Source organism: Protopterus annectens, chromosome 3.part0 (genome assembly GCF_019279795.1).
Source record: "Protopterus annectens isolate FY-2018-M chromosome 3.part0, PAN1.0, whole genome shotgun sequence".
In the NCBI taxonomy this organism is placed as follows: Eukaryota; Metazoa; Chordata; order Ceratodontiformes; family Protopteridae; genus Protopterus; species Protopterus annectens.
In genome coordinates, this window is record NC_056731.1 from 1,119,733,601 (window position 1) to 1,119,758,476 (window position 24,876).

Below are 24,876 nucleotides of genomic sequence, written 5' to 3' on the forward strand. Positions count from 1 at the left end.
TTTATTTATTTTACATTTGCTGATGTTTTCATTTATATAAATAAAAGATTGCCTGTATCATACATGATAATTTAATAAAGATGTTCCTTGTTTAAACAAAAAGAGGGAAAGCACTTGAAGACAAGAACAGAACTGTTAACTAATGCCAAATTACCCAAATTTGAAGGTGAATATAAGTACAGAATAGTGAGGAAGGAATATTGACCTGAAGAAGTTACCATCATGGACCTTTCCAAGGGCAAGGCCCGGGGACCTGGATAGTTTGAAAGCAGAAATCTTTCTGGCACTTAGTAAGGTCGTTTTACCTAGGCTTCTGAACATGTAAAGGGCTTTCAGGTGAACTGGGATGGTTATAACCCTTCTTTGACATCTTCTACTGTAGTGGTGCTGTCCAAACTGAACAAGAGCCCAACATGGAAAAGTAGTTATAGGCTCATCTCACTAATAAACGTGTGTTGGGATATGTGCTAGGATGTTAGCAGACAGAGCACAGCAGTTTTAGTTGGTATCATTTCTTGTAGCCAGGCACACATCCCCTGAGTGTTCTAGTGCTGATTGTCTGAGGCTAGTGCAGAATTATATAATATATTTTAACACTGCAAAAGCAGCAATTGCCATCCTAGTGGACTTTGAAAAAGCCTTTGATTTCATTAGATGGGATTATCTGTATCTGGTTTTGGAGCAGCTTGGCTTTCTATTAGAATTCATAGTGGCAGTCAAGGCTCTCTCTGTATTCCTTATATGCTTCTCTTCTCTGTAACTCAGAATTATCCCCACCATTCAGACTATTCAGGGTAACAGGCAAAGGCACCTAGTATTGTCTGCCCGTTTATAATGACTATAGAAACCCCTCAACAGGATATAAGGCTAAAATGATGGTGTTTATGACCTGGATACAAACATATCATTTCCCTTGCTGCCTGCAGATCATTAGCCCCATTCCAACCATTTATCCCATCACTGGGGTATGGGTTAGACAAGAGAGGTTATCACTTAGGCAGCCATCATGGGTTGTTTAGCTTTTTCTCATTGTGCCCTGTACCGTGCACATAATTGTCAAAGTTCTGCAGGAGGAAATGCGGTGAGTTAAGTGCAGAGGCTCTCCCCTCACTTGGTGTTCCTTCAAGCAACCTTTCCCCTCCTTGGGAAGCACAGATGGTGATTTTGCTAGTCTCCACCAGGAAAATTGCACCAATTCAGTCTGCCTCTTTGTGCACACAGCCCTTACCACCCCCTTGTAGAAGCAAGCGAGCCACACCCCTTCATTTCTCCCCTTCTGTGCTTAGCTCATCCATATCTGGGTTTGCCTGCTAATTAAACCTGTGTCATCAAGACACTTTCCCCTGCATCGTGGAGCTAAGCTTGGATGCAACAATATTGATGTTTGTGGCTGACTGTATGATCCAAACTCAAAACATACAGGAGGATGTACTGAGGGTAGTAGATCTCTTCAGTGTATTTTAGGCCTTAGGACTGATCTACAAAAAGCTGGCTATGCAATAAGGTATTTGAAGACAAGTAAGAAAGCATTTCCATTTAGTGGGAGAGCAGACAGTCCAGGTATTTAGATATCTTTCTCCACCCAAGCCTGGTGATACATAGTCTTATAATCTAGATATACATTGTTTTGAACTTCCTTCTTAAAAATGTTGGTTATTCATGTTTCCATTGAGTGATTTTCTAACTTATTTGAATAACATCAATTATTTTTTGAAATTTACATCTGAATATATTGTGGATAACAATTATTTAGATGTAACAGCATTCAAGGGGTATTGAAAATTAATAACCAAAATATTTAAGAAAGAAGTTCAAAACAATGCATATCTAGATTGAGTGTGCACCCTAAAAAACAAAGAACATATCATGTGACAACTTATGAGACTTAACAGACTTGACAGTAAAAGATCGACTGTTTCAATGAAAATGTCAGTTTATGTAATAAATTTGTAAGTAGAGGTTACCCCACCAGGTTAGTGACAGAAAAATTCACTGAGGTGTATAATTTGAGAAAACAAGAAAATTGTGTGGCTATAAAACCCAAGGAGGTTAACTACAGGGTGTCCATGCAAGTAAATAACAGTGTTGATGACAAAGCTATAAAAAATATAGTAATTAACAATTGGAAAAATTTAAAAAGTTGGCCGGAAGTAAACAAGGTTCTTGGGGAGCACCCAGTATTTGTGCAAAAGAGGGGCAAGAGCTGTAAGAATGATTTTCAGTCTAAGTTACATATGCCCAGAGCAAAATGCCCAAAGTCAGGTATTTTCAAATGTTATAACTGTAACTTTTGTAATTATCTGCTCACTGGTATAGAAGAATACAGTATTAATGATTATAATATTAAAATTAAGGGATGGTTTACTTGCAAATCAAAATTTGTGGTATACTTAGTAGTTTGAAAGTTTTTCATGTCTGTTAGAATAAGGGTGTTTTTAGTGAATTCACTATAGTACATTAAGATAGAAAAATTGGCTTGAAAATGTAGAGTCAGACTTGTGTATTTATGTATGCATTCAGTTTCAGGGAAAGACAGTTCATTAGAAAAGAAAAGACAGTCTTATCTTACTTTTTAAGCATGAGATGTGCAGAAATGCAGAATGTTCCTTTCTCAAGGGAAAAATGTGTAATGCTAGATAAAGCACATGCAAGACAAGGCTTGGGAAACCAAGGCTAAAGAGGTGTGTAAAACATTAAAGGGTTTTTAAATACACTTCAGACACAGTCAATGAAGTCAGTAAGTTAGTTTGTACTGACTTACAGAAAAGATTAAATATCTAGCAATACAGAAAGGAAGTTAGCTTTTGGACTGCAGAACAGACCCTAGAGCCAGAGTACAGAAGTAAGGTTAAATATTCATGTTATTCAGGAGGAAAAGACTGTTTCAGCTGATATTATCAGAACATACATGCAGAAATATTTGGATCTGAAGTAGTTTACTTAATTTGTTCTTCAACCTGTGGGTCCTCGGATCCATATTGGATCCGACATGGCAGCATTTTCCAGCTATGGATCTGAGATCCATGCTCCTCCCTTTACCCATAATGCCCCGGTCTCCCTTCAGATCTCGTTTGCTGCCTGAGAGGAAACAACATGGTTCAAGCTCCCTTGTGATAGTGGTGTTCTTTAAAAAGTAAATAAATTTTGACTTTTTGGCTTTTTCTACCATCTGTTTCACTCCTAACCTTTCTATACCTTCTTGGGGTTCTTCTTAGTTTGTTTCTTGTAGGCTTTCCTGTCTTCCTCTCCTCTTATCTTTCCTTGTGGTAGTGTGTGTGTTTTTCTTTTGGGCTGGCTGAGGTATGGTGGATGCCTTGAAGCCTGGTTTCAAAAGGTGCACAGACTATGGCCCTAAGCTTTCCCCGGTGGATGTCCACACTCTGTGTGTGGTTTATTTGGGGGTGGCTCACTTCCAGTCCCCCTGTCCTATTTGCGCTGGGTTTAAACCCAGAACACTTAAGGACAGGCAGGACAAACTAATTGTTAAGAGCCTGTTGCCCTCCTCTGCTGGGACTGACGTCCCACCTTCCCCCACTAAAAAAGCAGCAGCTGCTGCTTTGTCTTCCCCCTTCATTAGCCTCTGGGACTCACCCTCCTACTAAGAGGCCCGGGGAAGGGGATAAGGTCAAGAAGGACTGGCCTCGCAAGCCCTCCCCTGACTGCTCATTGGAGGCCAGCCCCCCTGCTGAAGGTTAAGCCCATTTCCAGGCCTGTTGCATCTCGGCTGAGGTCCCCAAGGTTCTAGTTAGCCGGTCACCCGTAGGCCTTCTTCCCACCAGCTCTCCTTGCCCACTTCGGTGGCATCATCCTGCTCTACCCGGAGCCTATCTGAAATGGAGATGGACAAGATGATGCAGATGTTTATCTGCACTCAAATCCAGATGGGGTCTTGCCAGGGCCTTCTCCCACCAGAGCGTGTGCCTTCCAGCCAGTATTTAGATCTATCACTCCTTCTCCAATCTAGCCTGTGGTTTATGGTCAGAGTTGAGGGGGTCGGGCTGCCTGTGGTACCCCAGCGCCCGGCCCGGCCAAGTGTGTCGGATCCAACTAGATTGGATCCAAGCACTTGGAGTCGTAGCTTTGCTGTCAGATCCGAGGAAGTGCTGTCTGCTCCATTCCCCTCGGCATTCGATGTGGTGGAGACTATTTCATCTTCAGAGTCCATCAACCATCTTGTCCTCTCTGGGACAGTCCGCAGCTGTAGTGCCCCAGGACATTCCGGCCTTGGAACAGCCCGCTTATGAGACTTCCCCAGATAGTCCCATGTACGTGCAAGGAGGCACTTGGACTCTCCCCCAGAGTCCCTCACTGAAGTTATGGACATGGATGGATAAGTCTGTGTTTCAGGAGGTATTTGGCCCTCCCCGTGGACAAATTACACTGGCACAAGAGGTCCCCTGTTAGATGCTATGCTGGTGGCAGCAGCAGCCACCAAGAAAGAACTTTCCCAGGAGAGTTACATGGTCCATCCGCCTGACCAAGAGTCGCGAATGTTGGATCATTTGGGGAAGTGAGTTTATGCTTCAGCGACTTTCTGCATGAAGGCGCTAAACTACATGGCGCACGATGTTTTTCGTCTTTCACTGTTGCAGTCATTACATTTGGGTAATCTGCTGGCAGGTTGCCCTCAGTCGGCCTGAATTCCAAAGTCTTGGGTCTTGCGTCGGTTGCTGTCTTCTCTTTCATAACGTCAGGTCGTCAGGGGTATAAAACATGCAGCTGACGCCATTTTCTTTAGTCTTTCTTGCCGCACGGTACCCGAAGCAGAAGCATTTCGCAAGTGCCAGTCAGCCGACTGTTGAAATATTAGAGTTTGAGTTTCAGAGCCGAAGTCTTCACTAAAGCTAAGTACCCCATTGGGGAAACTTTTTTCTTGCTTTTTACCGATGTCAGGAAAAAGTTAATAATTGTATTTCTTGTGGGAAGCAAATACCTCATAAGGATTTCCATTTATACTGTATTCCTTGCCTAGGCCCTGATCACAATGTGCCTGGCTGTCGGTTTTGTGCTAGATTTAACCAACGCACTATTAAGAGTCAGTATATTTTTGCATCAAAGTATTTTGGAAACAGATTTAACTACCCAGAAATTTTTCCTTTACCTTGACGCTCCAAAAGGATAGCGAGTCGCAAGCAGGCGACTTACAACAAGGCAGTGTAGAAATATACGGATGCCCTAAGGTGGTAGTGACCTCTGGTTTGAATGAAAAACTTTCCAATAAGCCTATACAATACACTTTAAATGGTTTTAATATTTACAACTATACAGATAGAGAAATTTTGCCAGAATATTTTCCCTTTTTTCAAAAGGTTTCAAGTATGTACCTACAAAAATCCCAGATATTGCTGACACTTTAATTGATATTCAACTTTATATGAGAAAATTGAACTTACAATTATTGCATTCTAAGGTTATGAAAGTTGATACAGACTCATCCAAAGAAGTATGTTCAATCCTCCTTTAGATCCATTAATTAACACTTTTGAGAAGGTTGTTAAGGATGATATTTATAAAATTTGGGGTAAACACAAGAAAATTTTCTGTAATCTTAGTAATATAGAGAGAACACTGTTGCAGAATTTAAGAAATGACAAGAGTATACAAATAATGGCGCCAGATAAAGGGGGTGGTATTGTTCTATTTAACAGCACTGATTATACTGATATTATGCAGGGAATTTTATTTAATGTCAACAGCTATTCAGTATGCTCCAGAAACCAAATCCATATAGCATATCAGAGAATTGATAGTTTTCTATATGAATACCTTATGGATCAGAGAATTACAGGGGCAGTATATGATTTTTTATCCAATATCCATCCAAGAATCCCTGGCATATTTGGTATACCCAAGGTACAGAAAAATTTAGAGCATCCACCCTTTAGACCAATTGTAGCAGCAACTGGGTCTAAGACTCATAATTTATCTGTATATGTGGACAGGAAAATTAAACATGTTGTGGACAAGTGTCCACATTTAGTCAAGGACTCATGGGAGTTTCTTGGCCAACTTAAGAGCCATTTATGGAGTGCTGAAGGTTATCTTGTTACTGTTGATGTTATGGACTTATTTACTTGCATTCCTAAACAAGAAGGTCTAAGATATTTTGAGGAGACCTTATATAGTTTGTCTACTATGGATTGTGATGAAATAAAGTTAATTTGTGAAATGATGGAACTAATTTTAGACAATAACTACATCTTTTTTGAGGGAGAATATTTCCAGCAAGTTAGAGGTGCCTATGCAAACATTGTATTATTAGGATGGGAGAGAGAACATGTGTTTGGAAGTGAATATTATGATTATATAAATTATTATTGTAGGTTTTTGGGTGACATTTTTATTTTTTGGAAAGGAACTACTGAATCCATTCCTTTGTTCATCCAATACCTTAACAGTACAACTAATTTTTTAAAATTCACTTTTCAGTATGATGCTTATGAAATTAGTTACCTAGATACACTTATTACTAAGGATAAGGACCAATTTACATCTAAAATATATCGTAAGAAAACCTTTTGCAACAATTATTTACATTTTAACAGTCATCACCCTTTTTGGCAAAAGAAAAGTATCATAAAGGGTCAAGCAATTAGGGTATCTAGAATGACTTCCTCGGTGGAAGACCTTCTACCTGAGTTTGAATTTTTAAAAAACATGTTTTTGGAAAGGGGTTACCCTATGGGTTTGGTGGAAAAAACTCTTAATGAAGCATACAAAGAATGGGGAAAGAAATACACCCCACTATTAGGTAAGGGATTAAACAAAAATCAATATTTTGGGGAGATTGCCAAAAAATCTAACGAAACCAACTTTGAACATACTTGTATTGTACAGTATAGCCCCCTATATCAACAAGTTAAAGATGTTTTGCATAAGAACTGGAACATATTCAGAGTTGATCATGAAAAATACCAAGTTTTGGGTGAAAAACCAGTGTTTACTACAAAAATTGGGTTTAATTTGAAAAGGATTTTGGAAAGTAGACCAAAATGCCTTGTAAAAGATGAAACCAATAATAATGGCACTAGACGTTGTGGGAGGTGCAAATGTTTCCCAGGAAACCAAGATTTGTTTGAAAAATCAGAACAGCAGCACAGTGTACCCTAGGAGAGGCAATTGTTTCTCTAGCAGGTTAGTCTGCATTGCCATGTGTAACACCTGCAGTTCTTATTATATTGGGAAGACTGAGAGGCTTCTCAAGACAAGAATTTATGAGCATTTGTACGATATAAAAAATAAAAAATTACAAATGCCCTGTACAAACATTGTATAACATCCAACAATTATACAGGTTTTCATTTTGCTGTCCTAGATTTTGTACATTTTGAAGCTAGAGGTGGGGACTGGCAAAACATATTATTGAAAAAGGAATTGATGTGGCAACTCAGGCTTGCAGCAAATTCTCCCCCTAGCTTGAATGAACACTTAAACTTGGCACCAATTTTGAAAGAAAGGGCTGAACATGTTTTAACTAAACAAAGAAGGAAAAAACATGTACATACCTTATATGTATTTATTTTTGAAATTCATGTCTTTTCTTTCTACACATTTTATATGGTATTCATTGTTTCCAAGAAACATAGAATTTTAATTAAAATTTTAGCTTTTGTTATGGTGCAAATACTAATTCCTGGCATTTTAAATTACAATTCGTTTATTTGACTTGTTAATTGTGAAAACATTGAACCAATCATTGAACAGTAGTGTGTATATTTAAACAGTATTTTTCAGTTTTCTAGTGAATTCTGATGAAGTCAAGTTTTAACTGACGAAAGCGCTCAATTTTGATATTATAATAAAGAAGGTTTGGACTCACAACAAATAGTGCTTTTATTGGGTTTAACTGTTTTTCTCAAGCACTATTGCACCTTTATGTTTTTGGGTTACCTAGAAATGTCGTCGGACAGCAATCCGACTACCGGAGTACATAAAAATGCAAAGAAAAGGACAGAGAAAAGCAGTCGAGATCCAAAACCGATGACGAAGCTTCTCCTAAGCCAGTCACCGGTACTCAGTGAGACGCTTTCGCAGCCCCTGATACCGCTACCTTCGAGTCGCAGGCCTCTACCGACACCCATGTGGAGTCCGGCATGCCGCAAGATACTCAAAGTATTGGACCGACGGATGTATCTCCCTCGGATGGGTCCAGAGCCGCTGAGCAGGTACCGGCTTCTGAGGGTGTATTCAGTCCTCAACATTTGTATATCAAACCGACGACAGTTGCAAAACCAAAGACAAAAGCAACTTAAAAAAATGACGCATGAGCCACGTGCACAGGCCTCTATGCCTAAAAAACAGATGATCAAAATGGCTGAAGACCTTATTACCTTGATCAGGGGTACCCATCCCCCTCCAGATAAGAGGCCTAGGCAAGACACTGATTATGAATCTTCAGATTAGGTTTCTATTTCTTCTGATTCCTCTTTTGATCAGGAATTATCTATACCTCCCTATGAAGATTCTGATGCTGAGGAGTCTATTCCATCTGCATCTCCTCCTGAGGATTATTCATTTGGAGAAACCTTGCATACTTTGAGGGAGCATTTTCACTGGGAGAGTCAAGACTTCTCAGAATCAAAAAAGAGGCTCAGGGATTTTAATCTTCTCCCTCAGCACAAGCCTTTAGCCATTCCCCCTGTTTTAGACATTGTGGATGATGTGTTTTCGGAGTCAAGCTTGACCCTTGACTCCTTACCTCCAGCTCCCAGTAAGCCTGACAGATATTACAGGGTCCCTGACTCACATAAATTTTTATTTAGAAACCCTGCTGCTGATCCTGAAACTATTTCACAGGGTTCAAAGGGAGTTAAGGCCTCAACAGCAAAAAATCCTACCCCCTCTGACAGAGATTCAAGGGTACTAGACAGATGGGGATAAAAGGTTTATACATGTGCAGCCTTGGCAATCAGGGCCTTAAACTGTCGATTTCATATGCTTAAGTACCAACAACATGTTATGGGATTGCTGAAACAGAAAATTATGTTGATTTCAGAGTGTGCAGAAAATAAAGAATTGCAGGAATTATTGCATGCAGCTGAACAAGTTGGAAAGCATACTTTGCAATGTGGTTTTGATTCCTTAGAGGCCTCCTGCAGGGCCGCAGTTACTGGATCTGTGATTAGGAGGCATGCCTGGTTAAAGGAACAAAATTTGCCCGATCATGTTAAAGCTAAATTGCTAGATGCACCTTTACAGCATGATTCTCTGTTTGGTGTTGAAGCAGAAGAGGTTTTAAAGAAAAAGGAAGACAAAGCTAAGTCTATGCAAACTGTTAAAGACTTCTTACAAGTGCAGCCACCAAGATTCAGTAGACACTGGCCTACCAAAAATTGGTCCTTTCCTGTGTCAAACAGAGCTCAAAGGGGTAGATCCAGATGCCCTAAGGGTTCCAGATACCAGGTACAAGATTCATACAGGTCAAAGCAATTGGGCGCTTCCACCTCCAAATCTGGAGGAGATAAAACGCAAACCTACAGAAAGCAATCCCAATGACTTCCCTCTGCCTACACCAAGCACTTATCTTTTGGTAGCACCCATAGGGGGAAAATTAGCACTTTTTGCTCAAAATTGGCAGTTAATAACCCAGGTCAAGTGGGTACTAAGTATCGTATCACAGGGATACAGATGCTATTTCCACACTCTGCCTATGGCAAATGGTTGGCCAGATCTGCCAAAAAATCAATGGGTAGAGGCACAGAAACAGGTTACGTCCCTCATGGATATGGGAGCCATTCAGACAGTACCAGAACAGGAAAAAGGACAAGGTTTTTACTCAAGACTGTTCTTGGTACCCAGAAAGGACAAGGCCTGGCAGCCAATACTGGATTTATCGATTCTGAACACATACCTGGACATTGCAAAATTCAAAATGCTGACTTTGCAGCAGCTTCTGCCCATGCTGGGCAAGAATGCTTGGCTGGTGACTTTAGACCTAAAAGAGGCATACCTGCATGTCCCAATAAGACGATCCTGCAGAAGATACCTCATATTCAAGGTTGGCTTAATGCATTACCAATTCTCTGCACTGCCCTTTGGCTTATCTACTGCGCCCAGGGTCTTTACAAAGTGCTTGGCACCAGTAATTGCATTTTGCAGACAAAGAAGTATACAAATATATCCTTACTTGGAAGACTGTCTCATTCAAGCAGAGAACAAGGACACTCTTCTTCGACACCTGGCGTTTGTAAAAAGGCTTCTAACATGCCTAGGGTACACAATAAATGAAAAGAAATCACAGCTGGTACCCTCTCAAAAGATAACATTCCTGGGTGCAAGCTTGAATACAACTGCCCAGATGGCATACCTCACGCCAGACAAGCAAAAGCAACTGACTGCTTACTTCAAACTGATGGCAACAAAAACACAGTCTTCTGCAAGGCAAATTCAGCAGGCTGTGGGCTTCATGGCATCCTGCATCCTACTAATTCCATATGCTAGACTGCATGTAAGGAAATTTCAGTAGTACCTAAAAAGTTTATGGAGTCAACATTCACACAGTCTGGAAACAATGATTCCTCTCATTCCCTGCCTGCAACAGGAGTTTCTATGGTGGGCAAAGGCATGTCACCAAAACTTGGGACTGCCCTTCACTCTACCCCCTGCCAGCCAAACCTTAACAACAGACGCATCAGATTATGCCTGGGGGTCCCACATGGCAGAAGATGCATTCAGGGCTTATGGACACCAAAACAAATGCATCTACATATCAACCAGAAAGAGATGCTAGCTGTTCAAAATGCCCTAACAGCCTTCAAGGACTTACTTCATCCAGGACAACTACTGATAAAGACGGACAACACCACAGTCATGTGGTATATAAACAAGCAAGGGGGCACACACTCATACCCCCTTTGCAGATTAGCCATGGCACTGTGGGACACAGCTTTGACCTACCAAATACATCTTCAAGCTCAATTCTTGCCAGGAAAACAAAACACTCTGGTAGACGATTTAAGCAGAAACCTTATGGATCCGCACGAGTGGAAACTAAATCCCCAAGTCTTCAGCATGATAACAGAGTAATGGGGGAGCCCAGACATAGATCTATTTGCCTCTCCTCAAAATTATCATTTGAAAAGATTCTGCACAAGGACTTATCACAGACAAGCATGAAAAGTGGATGCCCTATCCTTCAGTTGGAAAAACCTATCAGTTTACGCCTTTCCTCCTCTGCCTCTTCTACCCAAGGTCCTCCTAAAAGTCAGACAAGAGAAGCCAAAGATGATATTACTTGCCCCGGACTGGCCCTACCAATACTGGTACCCAGTCCTAAGGAACTTGGCTCAATACCCAGCTTGGACCTTGCCTCAAAGACCACAACTACTGTCCCAGCAAAACAATCAGATCCTGCACAATCAACTACAGATTCTGAACCTGGCAGCATGGCTAATCATGTAGTCATACAAACAACACCTCTCAGTAAAGCTGTGATGGATGTCATTTTGGAAGCCAGAAGGCCTAGAAAATCTTATGCTGACAAATGGAAGAGATTTTGTGCTTGGAATCGAGCACAAGGAACTGATACAGTAGAACCAAATATTCCTCAGATATTACAATACTTAACTGAGATGCTTGACAAAGGCCTATCTTTCTCATCAATCAAAATCCATGCCTTTGCCATTTCGGCTCATTACAATACAGAGCCACCAATCTTTTCTCATCCTTTACTAAAGCAGTATCTTAGAGGAGCCAAAAATGTAAGGCCTCCTAGACAATCACCATTACCTGCATGGGACCTCAATTATGTGTTGGAAAAGCTCACCCTGCCTCCATTTGAACCAGCTGCTACCGCTGATCTAAAGTTCTTATCATGGAAAATAGCTCTGCTACTAGCAATTACTTCAACAAGAAGAGTTTCAGAGCTACAGGCCCTCATGGCTGTAGAGCCTTTTATCATATTTTACCCAGACAAGGTGTCTCTGAGGACAAATCCTACTTTTATGCCTAAGGTGGTTTCCAGTTTGGCTCTTAACCAGACAATTCATCTGCCAACTTTTTATCCAAATCCGCAGAACAAGGGGGAGAGAGTTCTGCATTCCTTGGACTTACACAGACAGCTAAGATTCTACTTGAGCAGGACAAAAGCTCTAAGAAAAACTGAGCAATTGCTACTGTCATATGCTGCAGGATCAGAAGGAAAGGCTATTTCAAAGCAGACAATTTCAAAGTGGATAAGCCACTGCATCCGTTTCTGCTACTTACACCATGGTAAACCTGTGCTCAAGGGCATTGGGTCTCATTCCACCAGAGCTGCAGCCTTTCTCAGAGGAGTACCAACCAAAGACATTCTAGAGGTTGCTACTTGGAGTTCTGTTCACACCTTTAGAAAGCATTACCATTTGCCTCTCTACTCTAAGTCCAGGGCAGGCTTTGCCACTGCAGTGCTGCAGGGCCTTATAGCCACACCTAATGCTGTTTAGCTCCAGCCTCCCAACCATAGCTTTGGGATTCTACCCAAATGTATTGACTGCAACAGTGAAACATGAAGAACATAGTACAGTTGTGTACACTTACCATAAATGTAGATGTTCGAGTGTATTCACTGTTGCAGTATAGGTTACCCTCCCGCCATCCCCCTGTCATTTGGAAGTTCATCTTTCCTTCTCTATCTTCTACAACCTATGTGGTGTATTTGCTTGTAGATGAAGGTAAAGTTTATATTGATGCATGTGTATATATATATATATATATATATATATATATATACACACACACACACACATATATATATATATATATATATATATATATATATAATTTTGCTACCTTTTTGGGGGCACCTGACATTGGGGGCAAGAAAAACTAAAGAAAATGGCATTGGCTGCATGTTTTATACCCCTGCGACCTGACTTCATGGAAGAGAAGACAGCAACTGATGCAGGACCCAAGACTTTGGAATTCAGGCTGAGTGAGCACAACCTGCCAGCAGATTACCCAAATGTAATGACTGCAACAGTGAATACACTCAAACATCTACATTTATGATAAGTGTACACAAATGTACTTTATTCGACTCCAGGGAAATCTGGTCAAGGAAGTCATGAAGTCGACTCCAGGGTCCATGTTGGCAGAGGGCAGGAAGACATTCGATACACGAATGGCCACCCTAAAATCTGTAGCCAAACCTATCTATGCATTTGCTCTCCCATGCCATGGAGGGAGGCTCATGGGTGGCTGTGTCAGGTGTTGCCATCCAGTCCCACACCTGGCTCCGCTTATGTCAGTTCTCGGAGCCCTTCAAGGCATCTTTTACCATTACACCTTATGATGGTTCTTCCCATTTTGGGAAGATGGTCAGAGAGACTTTGGTCCAGAGCAAGAAGGACGGGAAGACAATGTCTGCCGTCGGGGTCCGCTTCTCACTGCCTCAAAAGTCCTTTTCCAGGAACCAGCAAGGCCAGAAAAAAATGTGGTTCCACAAGTTTCAGGCATTTTCCCAGGACGCTCAGGACTCACCTTCCCCCAGAGGCAGAGGGGGATATGATAGACACCGCCCTAGAGGCATAGGCAGTCCTAGGAATTTCGGGTCCCAAGAACCTTTCTCGGATAAACCTGGACAGCAACCCTGAGGGGTTGCTCAGCTGTCCATCTCTGGAGGCAGCCGGGGTCTGTCACTTCACCCCTTGCATGGGAGTCCATCACTACAGATCATTGGGTGCTGCGAGTCATATCCAGAGGATATTTCATTCCCTTCAAGGATCTTCCCCCATCCAACAAAGCCCTCCCAGACATCTCACTCACGCAGCGGGAGGAAGCAGCAGTGCAGGTAGACTTACTGCTAAGAAAACGAGTCATCCTACCAGTCTCCCCCCCAGACCAGTCCGGATCCAGGGTTTATTCCAGGTTCTTTTTAGTGCCAAAAAAGATGGGGACCTCAGACCAGTATTGGATCTGTCCCAAATGAACCTGTCGGCAACCAAGACAAAATTCCAGATGGTCACAATTCAGTCTATTCTGCCTTATCTGCAGGACAGAGACCGGATGTGCTCGATTGACCTCCAGGATGCGTACTATCACATCAACATGCACAGGCACTCCCGGAGTTTCCTTCGCTTCCGGCTTGGAGCCAATCAATACCAGTTTCAAGCCATCCCATTCGGTCTCATCACATCCCCTAGGTGTTTACCAAGGTAATGGCAGTAGTAGCGGCTCACCTGAGGCTGCAGGGCATTCAGGTCTTTCCGCACCTGGATGATTGGCTCTTTACTGCCCCCTCAGAGCATCTACTATGTCAGGCCAGGAACTTCTTCCTTCAGCTAGCCAACAAGTTGGCCATTACGATCAATATTAACAAGTCTGCTCTTCACCCAGTTCAGATTCCAGACTTCATTGGGGCACGGCTGGATGCAATACAATCGGAGGTGTTCCTCACCTCGGACAGGATACGCAGCTTGAGGTTACACGTCTTACACATTCTTCAGACCAATTTACAACAGCTGAAGAAGTGTTAAGAGCTCTAGGTTCTACAGCAGCCATGGTAAATCTTCTTCCCATGGCACACCTTCATATGAGGGTACTGCATTGGGCACTAGCAGTTCAGTGGTCACTGTTGGACCTTCCTTTGTCTTTTCCAGTGAGAATTTCAAAAGTGTGCAGGGACTCCCTTTGGTGGTGGATTCAGTCCACATATCTCCTCAATGGATGTCCTTTTCAGCCTCCTTTACCCCAAACTACAGTGACCACTGATGCCTCCCTACTAAGGTGGGGGGGGGGTCATTGCTCAGGAAGGACAATCCAAGGCATGTGGTCCCCTTCCGACACCTGTCTGCACATCAGTGTTCTAGAGATGAGAGCGGTTCTTCTTGCATTGCAGACCCTCCATGCTCATCTTCCTCTGGGAACGGTTGTAATTCAGATGGACAACATGTCAGTGGTCTGGTATATCAACAAACAGGGAGGAACCAGATCTTATCCCATATGTCGAGAGGCCATGAGATTGTGGGAATGGGCGATCTCCACCAGCCGTTTCCTGGTGGCAGCGTACATCCCGGGATGGTCCAACATTTTAGCGGACAGGCTCAGCAGATGTGTTATGAGTGGTCTCTGAAGCCTTCAGTAGAGGAACAGATCTTCCTAGAGCGGGATCGTATCTCCTTCCAACGCAAAATGCAGCAAGTTTTTTCACTCTGACCCCCCCCCCCCCCGCTGGGGGAAGCCCCAGAGATGCTCTGATTCATGCTTGGCCTCTTGGGCTTCTTTATGCATTTCCTTCTCTTCCCCTCCTGTCGAAGTTTCTACAGAAAGCCCGGCGGGTGGAGAGCACCGGTATCCTCATCGCCCCATTTTGGCCTCGACAGGTTTGGTTTCCCTTACTCAGGTTTCATCTAGTTGTTCCACCATGGACCTTGAATCCGGTTCTGGATCTGCTCTCACATCCCTCAGGGATTCCTCATCCAGATCTGGACAGTTTGAAGCTCACTGCTTGGCTGCTCTGGTTCCCATGATTCTTAGGACTCCTGGTCTGTCATCTCCTGTTAAGTTCATTCTGGTGGCGGCTCATAAATTGTCCACAAGAAAAGTTTATCGCAGTAAATGGAAATGTTTTTCTATATGGGCCATTCAGAGGTCTTTCGACCCTTTCACTGCACTGCTTTCGACAGTTTTAGATTTTCTAGCTAGCATTTTTCATCAGGGCGCTAGTTCATCAATGATGAAAGTCCAACTAGCTGCCATTTCTAATTTTCATGTTGGGGTAAACATGTCTTCGTTGGCTTCTTCTAAACTTTGTAAAACCTTTCTCAAATGTGCCTTTCTTCTCATACCCCTTGTTAAGGACCCGATTCCCCCATGGGACTTCACCTTGTTGTTGCAGGCGTTGGTTTCTCCTCCCTTTGAGCCTGCGATGTCTGTGGATCTACAATTTTTTACCTGGAAAACTGCCTTCTTGGTTTCCATTACATCTGCTAGAAGGTTCTGTCAAAGTCCCTTACATGATCTTTCACAAAGATAGAGTGTCACTACGCACTAACCCATCCTTCCTTCCCAAGGTAGCTTCGGAGGCCAGTATTAATCAGATTATTAATTTACCAGTATTTTTTCTGAACTACCACAACAAAGGAGAATACAGATTACATTTACTTGGACATACATAGGCAGTTGAGATTTTATCTGCACAGGACTAAACCTTTCCGCAAATCTGATCAGCTTTTTGTGTCCTATGCCAAGCCCTTCTTAGGTAAACCTGTCTGAAAAGTGCTATCGCCCGCTGGATTTCACAATACATTGGTCGGGCTTACTCAGATAGAGGTTTGTCTCTTCCATGGAGAGTGAAGGCTCATTCAACCTATTCTATGGCTACGTCAGCAGCCTTTTGGTCTAGAGTCTGTTTGGATGATATTTGTTCAACTCTTACTTGGGCCTCATCTCACACCTTTATTTCTCATTATAAACTGGATTTCGTCTCTAGGAATAGAGCATCCTTTGGTTCTGCGGTGCTCTGGAATATTCTTCCATGAGGGCCTCCAAAGAGTTAGGTAGCTGGGGACTCTGTCCCACAGGTTGAAGAACAAATGAAGTAAACTACTTCAGATAAAGAAGTTATGTACTCACCATAATGTTCCAACTGAGTAGTTCTACCTCATATGTCTTTAACCGTTCCCCCCTCCTTCCCCCTAACCTTATCCTTTGGGATATGACATGTCCTTTGTACCGGACAGTTATTACTGGGATCTTTGGTTCTGTCAGGGCTAAAATTCATTGTAATGTTTGTGTTGTTGGAGGATAAGATGTTATTTGGTTGGGTATCTGATACTTGTTAGGCAACAAACTCGATCTGAAGGGAGAAAGGAGACAGGGGCATTATGGGTAAGGGGAGGAGCATGGAGCTCGGAGCCGTAGCTGGAAAATGTGCAAGTGTCCGATCTGATATGGATCCAAGGATCCACAGGTTGAAGACAAATGAAGTAGAACTACTCAGATGGAATGTTATGGTGAGTACGTAACTTTTTTATATATTTATGAGCACTGTTGCTGTTATCCAGAATTCCAGAACAGCACGGTTATTAAAGACAGTATTCGAATATTGTTAACATCTAATAAAGTATTATTAAGCAAACTACTGTGTTTGCAGCATATGTTTTGTGAAAGTACAAAAGATTTTGCCAATAAATGAGAGACTGGCAACTGTTAAGCACAAATTTAGGTAATTAACAGACTTTGATTCCAGCTATTTTCAGTTAATACTGGAGTCTTTTCAATTTGTTCTCACTAGAGAATGATATAAGTGACTATATGAGCACAAGTATGCAATTCAGGTGGGCGGTGGAAAAAAATACTTGGTAAACACTGTAAGACTAGTAAATGCAAGGTAGACTATAAGTTTATGTTTTTGGATCAAATACAAGAGTTCAACAAACTGCTTAATGCTGAAGATGAATTGGGGAGTTGTGAATGTCTGTGGCAAGTAAAATTAAATGCTTGCTATCCACCAGGATTGTACAACAGGGAAGATTTTGTTATTTATCTGAAGAGGAAAGAGTTAAAACACTTACTGAACTGATGATATTTTAATAAATTTTGCCTGGCTTTATTTTGCTGGGGTTTTTTTTGGACTTATCATACTCCAAGTACAGCTTTACTGTTTTTGTTTGAATTATGTTACATATTAACCTCTGACAAATTTGACAAAAGGTCTACTTGTCGGTAAACGCCTGGAGGAAATTCAGGCTCTCACTATGGGGGAAAATAGCACTGATAAAATGTTTGTGCAGCACCCTTTTATACTATGCTTTCATTGATATCCCTACTCCAGTGAAAACTATGTGGCCTCTGAAGATCACGACCTTAATTGACCAGTTTCTATGGGAGGAGGAGCATAAAAGTGGCAAAGGCACTAAGTAGTTCTACTTCATTTGTCTTCAACCAACGTGTATTGTCTCACAAGGCAGCTAATGATTTGGTATCCTAGATGAGGGAAGTGTGCTCAGGTGTTTGCTGTATCACAGCTGTTTGCTCAGTTGTTTGCTGTATCACAGCTGTTTGCATTGAGCCATCAAGATACTCCTGTTTAAGATAATCTGTTTTGAATTCCCATACTTCCTGGGCAGTAGCATGATATGCTAATACCCTTCCCAAATATATCATGAATTGGCATACATTGATGTCTTTTAGAAGACCAAAATCGTTGTACAGACATCTTCAACCTAAAGGGATTTGGAGAGCTTCATCACCAGTCTGAGATACCCCAGGCTTAGGTTAGAGGTGAAGCTGGTGTCCTGCAAAGAATGGCATGAACGGGGAATCATGATACTTAAGGATCTTTCTCAAGAGTGTCAAGGGAGGTAGGTCATGGATGCCTTTCAAACTGTCAGTGAAAATGGGGCATGAGCAGTACTTAACCTTCAGATATGCTCTGTGCTGAACAGGTTTTGATGAATATATAGAACAGGGCCATTGCCCCACTAATTGAGAAACTGAAGAAACATAACTGCAGCCCTATGAAGAAACTGTTGCACAAAGCTATCCTCTTTTTACAACTCACTAATTTCTTCATGCATGAGTAAAGCAAGAGAAACTATTAAAAATGCTGTCTTTTCCACCCTTAAATACTATTATGCTCCAAGGTGCACTTTACAAACCTAGACTCTGGCCAAATTGAAGACCAATCCAGATGTATTTGAAAAGACTTTGTGTTCCATCAAGGATATTTGATTCCCTGGTGCTGTTATCTCTAAGGTTTCTTTGCATAGCAAAACTTTATAGGCTGTTCTGGTCATACCGTAAGGCATAAGTTTTTGGACCGCCTATTGCTGAAAACCTTATGGTAGTGCCTAGCTATGATAGTGGATAAGTTTGTACCTCAAGGATGCTTATGCAACCCATGTGTGTTTTTACAGCATCATACTCTAGCTTAGAGAAAGTATGACAGCATAGTCAGATACCATTCCTTCTGTGTTCGCATGTTACAAGAGGCTATACTGCAAGGTATTGTAAGTCACCCGAAGAGCTGAGTTACATCTCTGTTCAACAAATGGATTACAAAATGTTGTAAAACACTGATGTGGCCTTTGTCTGATTAATTTTCAGCCTTGGCAGGTTTGGACAAAACATTTGGGAACTTGGGTCTATATTATATAGACGAAACTTCAAAATCTTGAACACTCATATGAGCGAAAAAGCAGGAAATTGAAATCACTATTGTGGGGGGCTGTGCCCCCCACACCCCTCGCTAAATATATATTCCAACTCTGAGATCGCACTACAGTGTGGAAAGGGCAAATTTTCCAATCTTCACTGTACCACAGTCTCACAGTAGTGATTACGAAGAATGGCATTTTCAACTTCTAAGCCGTTCGAGATTTTGATTTTTCGTCAATCTAATAGGGACCCTTGGAGCTTACAGTGCTTTAAGCATTATAGTTTGACTTTTACAGCTTCTTGTCAGTTTATTGTAAGCTTGCTAGTATTTTGAAAATAGTAGCATGCATGCGCTTTGATTAAGATCGAAGTGGTAGGATTGTAGTCTGGCAGTTGGTGCAGGGGATTAAAGCTATAGCATCTTAACAGTCTACTTCCTGTAGTGCAGTGTTTGATTCCCTCATCTTCATTTTCCTGATGTGGTTTCTCAACAAATTGCTTAACCAAACAGTGCTTTGGAGTAATTGAGAATTTGGGCTCAGCTCCTTGATGGTCTCCTGGACAGCATGCCAAATAACTACCTATGAAGTTCATTATAGTACTTAATTTTCTAAGCGCATCACACAAAAAAAAAAAAAAAAAAAAAAAGAACAATGAGTAATAATTTATAAAGATACCTATGAACCTAGTTTAAAGGGAATACAGAATATTATTAATTCCATGTGTATATATCAAGAGTTATGTCATTGTCTTGTTCCTGTTTCAATTTAATAAAGGTTTGTAGAGAAAAAAAAGATTTGATATATCCTCATTGATTAGTTCTACAATACATTCTGTGGCTTTACAAATAACACTAGTGAAACTGATAGGCCTGTAATCACCCGAGTTAGGAGGGGAAGAAATCTTTATGGAGGGAGGTGACAACTGTGGTGTTCCTTGATTCCTTAGGTACATAGCCTTTGAGAAAGTGAGTGAAGATGTTTAGGAGAAGTTTGGTAAGGTGATGCCTTAAACTTGCAGGGAAACATCCAGGTATGTTGTCTGGCCTAATGGAAATGTGCATTTTTTTGAGAGGCCAATTAAGACTTGATGGTGATTAGGGGGTTTGGCTTGATCTGGTATAGATGGGGTTGGGGACTGAGTCTATAGCAGGCAAAATAAAATTAGAGTAAAATCTATTAGCTAGGGTGTCAGCTGTGAATTCTGGATTGGTGTTAGTAATTCCATTTCCACCGAGTTCAGAAACTGTCAGGGTATTATTGCATATTTTACATATAAGGCTAAAAAGGGCTTATGCTTGTCCTAAGTGTTGGTGACTATCACCCTTGATACTTCTCATAGAATTCCTGAGTTCCTTACTAATTTAAGAAGAAAATGTGAACAGTTTGAATAAATGAGACTTTATAATCAATTATCTTACATCCCATTGGGAAAATGTTGCTAAATAGCATAAACTTGTATATGAATCTTCATTATAAGCAGTGTGTTTCTTGTCAATATGCATCTTAACTCCCTTCTAAAGGTGTCTCACACCAAGGCCACTGTAATCATGTCTTTTGTTTACATCATTTCAATATAGGGATAAGTGATACTTATTTTACACATTTTATTGTGCACCTTGAAAATTAAATTTGTTGTAAATGTCATAGGAAAACTGGAGACCAAACCAAGTTCACCACTCAAATGTTTATTCAGCAAAATTAATTTATTCCATGAAAGGCAATCTACAATAGGACCACAAGCTGTTGCCGACTGGATTCATCTGAAACTCAACCTACTTCAAAGCAAAAACAACATTGCATAAATTGCAAATAGAAGTAATGAAATCAAATCAAATGACTTGCATCAGATGGCCTTCCCCTAAAGAAAGACAGGGAACATAGCCATCTTTATGATTCTTATGTTAGTATTTGTCGCATTAAGCAAAGACAATGTTTTATGGTTTTGAAACAACACTGTCTGCATATAAGGTGCACTCATTATTTGTAAAATCTAGATTCATGTATAAATTATTTTACTACTAGCTGCTACTGGTATCTATGGGTATCTAGTAGCAAAAAGTGTAGTAACAATAGAGTATACAGATGTTCATTTAAATGTAATGGGAATAAATTTCCCTTAACACTAATAACTTCTGTTAGCTTTGTGGCGATTTATAAATAAACCTAGAGGTATCCACAGATTCTTCTCCTGATCTAAAATGTTTTGCTAACCAATTTTATTTAACTAAAAGTATGATCCCCCCCCCCAAGAATTCTTAACCAAAGCCACTAACCTTGATGAAAGGGAAAGGTCTTTCATATCTCCTCTGGGATACATCTGTTTTGAAGAGCTCTTGGAATTAGGCAGGGGAAAGATTTGCCCACCGATGCCCCTTCACCAGAGGAGTCTGTGTTTCTCGAAGCTTTACAGGCCTGTCTACTTCCTGGATAGTCTGCCTGGCATTGCCCTCTTTAGGCCTCAGCAGGTTTAACTCCCCTTCCTCTGGCCTCACTTAGTGTACTTGCCCTGGGTTCTGTTTCCCCTTCTGGATCTGATCTCTTGCCTCTCTGGCAAGCCTTACCTGGACATCAAATCCCTCAATTTTACCACTTAGTTTTAGAGACTTCCAAGATGGCTGCAGATTGAGTAGCAGCCTAATTCTAGCTTTTCTGGTGTGAAAACAGAAACTTAGCAGAGAAAGCCAGTGGACCTAGATTTCTGGGTAATTTTCAGTAACTGTCTAGTAAGTGCACTGCCTGGATGCCAGGAAGAAAGAAATACAGAGGACCTGAAGGAAAATCAGCTTCAAAAGGTGATGAAAAAACACTGACTGGGAAAAGTACTGTAGCTATTCAGCAAAAAGCAGTGCAAGCTCCAGACATGGCTTACAGTAACCTAGAGGAAAGTATAAGGCAACTGCATGCAGAGCTGGCTAAAATAAATGAAACACTGATAGAATATATAAACTCAAACAATAAAAAGGCTGGAAAAAAATGGAAGAAGCTTTGAACAGATATTCAGATAAGGTGATAAAACCACAAAACTCAGAGGTTGAAATGAAGAAAAGGCTGGCTGAATATGACACTGCGCAAGAAGAAAAGTTTCAAAAAATAAGAGAATTAGAGGACAGAGCATGTAGGGAAAACCTGAGATTTTCTGCTGTACCTGAGAGGCTGGAAGGAACAGACTGTATTAATTTTATGAAAGCACAAATAAGCAACTGGACTGGTTTTCCACAACAGGGAATTGTTAATTGAAAGGGCACATTGTGTGTATGTTCCAAACCTGGCTATGAGAAAATAACCTAGACCTTTAATGGTAATGGCAATCTTACCAGCAGAAAAAGTTGATTCCTGCAAAACTGTGGCAGAAGGACAAAGTACTAAAAATGAGAGACAGCAGAGTGTTTGTGGAGAATGACTTCTCATTGTGCACCAGGCAGCAGAGGAGTACATTTATCCCATTATTCACAGAATGTTGAGAAGCAGGCATGAGATTCAACCCGCTGTACCCAGCTATCTTTAAAATATTTTTCCCTGGAGGAACAAATTTTTTTTAATGAAGTACATGCTAAGGAAGAAATACAAAAGTTTGTGTAACAAAATGTGAGTTGTGAAATAGAAGAAAATTCTGCTTCTTGTTCTTCTGGTAGTAAATACTGCAGAGAAACTGTGCCAGTGAAACCTTTCCCAGTGTTTCAACTGAAAATGATTGAGAGAGGGAAAAAAGCAGAAGAGTTGACTAGAAGAATCGAGAGTACATTGGAAATGAAGCAGAGATGGTGTTTGGGAGAATGAGTTGAACAGGAATACAACAAGAAAATCTGGAAATATTGGACTTTCTTGGACTTTGTTAAACTTGTAGGAGACTCTAAACCATATGCCCTACTTCAAGTCATTAATGTTTGGAAAATACTCAGGAGAGGTTAAGAGGAGGGAGAAAGTTAACTGTAAGTAAAACATTTTTATAATAGTATTATCTGAATGGTGCATGATTTTTTGTATGTTATAAAGTAAAGTTTTTTTGAATAATTTTAAGTGTAATGAAGATAGTAATGTAAATAGGTGCTCCTGTTTTTTTTTTCTTTTTGTTTCTTTTTCCCTCCTTTCTTTCTCCTTTTTCAGTTTTAAGAAATGTAAGCATTGCAATGTAAAAAAAAAACTGGTTAAAAGAGTGTGACAAAAGAAGAATTGGTATGCTTTTTCTCTTTCTTGCATAGGGGAGTGACTTGGGTTAAGGCCATTATCTTAACCTAGTAACACGTTTTAAGAGAAAGCAAGTAAATGAAAAAGACAGTTGAATATTGTAAGTCTTCCTTTTTTTCTAGTAAACAGTTTTGTGTCTGGTTCTCCTGTCTCTAGCAAACAGTCTGATAAATACAAATGGCTTGGAGAAGAAGTTTTCTGAATGCATTCAAGTGTTTTCCCAGCTGAGAGACCTATAAAGATAAGACAAAACCAGAAAGCACTTAACAGAACCACAGGCTCTACCATACACCACAGCATGGATAACCTTTCATTTACAGTAGATTAGCATATGTCTGTGTGTGGCTGTGTCAGTTTGGAACATTTGTTCATATTAGGAGGTAAAACTTCAAATGTTTGAAGATCTACATAGTAGTGCCTGTTATTATGTAGTTAGTGGGTTTTATGGGGGTGCTGGGTGTGTTTGTATATTTATGTTTGACGGTGGGTGTTCAATAAAACAAAAAAGTTGCATAGGCTCAAATGGAGATGACAAGAAAAAAAACTTTATAAAAGATTAACCTGCCAAACAGTACATGCATGTAACACAAAAGCTGAAACTAGACATTTAACAAAAAGCTGTTATACATAAAAGGTGGAATAATCTCTCAAGAATTTGATGCTTTCTATAATGTCTTTAAATGTTAAAGGCACAGATAAATACAGAAAAGAAAGAGTAGTGAACTTTATTTAAAAATGTAGAATACAAGTAGCTATGCTACAGGAAACATACTTGGAACGAACTGAAAATGTCATTTTGATAAAGAAAGGTTTTCAGGATGTTTTTTCAGTGGAATACTTGAGACAAAGGAAGAGAGGAATATACTGATATTAAATGCAAGATGAGCTCCAGCAGTAATAGAAGAGAATAAAAAAGACAATAATGGAAGATTTTGTAGTACTAAGGGGCTACTAGCAAGGGAGGAGGATTACACTGGCATATATTTGTATTCCACCGAAAATGGCTGTAATGGAACTTAGAAAATTATGGGAGAAATAGCTTTCAGCAAGGAATATTACTTATAGGCGGGGAATGGAATTTGATTTGCAATAATGAAGATGTGTCTGGGGGAGCAGAAGGGGAAATATAACAAAGGAGGGTAGATTTTTAAAGAAATTTATGAAAACATTTGGCATGGAATATGTGACTTCAGTACTAGGAGTTTGGAGTGAATTTACATACTATTCCCTAAGATAAAAAACCGAGCTAGGCTAGACAGAATATACATTTCACAGGAACATGTGCATTTAATTGAAGATCCCAATGCAAACCTAATAACTATTTCAGATTATGCGTCAGTAAATAAATTAAAAATACAGGGTAATGAAATAAAAATAAGACACTGGCGCTTTCCCACATATCCATTAAAAGAGAGGAATTCAAGAAATGGGTAGTGGAAATTATTCAGGAGCTGTTATTAGAGAAAATAGAAATTTCTTTTGAAAATATAGCTAGGGAGTGGGATAAAACTAAAGTGGAGCTTAAAATTAGAGTGGACATAAAATTAAAGGAGAGATGGTTAAGAAGTATCAAGAATTATTTAGAGGGACTGACAAATGTTAAAGTATTGCA

General features: G+C 40.6%; 1 protein-coding gene across 1 annotated transcript in view; it reads left to right on the forward strand.

Moving 5' to 3' along the window:
• The window catches only part of OSBPL1A (oxysterol binding protein like 1A), a gene marked incomplete in the record, with an annotated part of 2,690,541 nt that overhangs the window by 2,574,089 nt on the left and 91,576 nt on the right, over nt 1–24,876 (forward strand).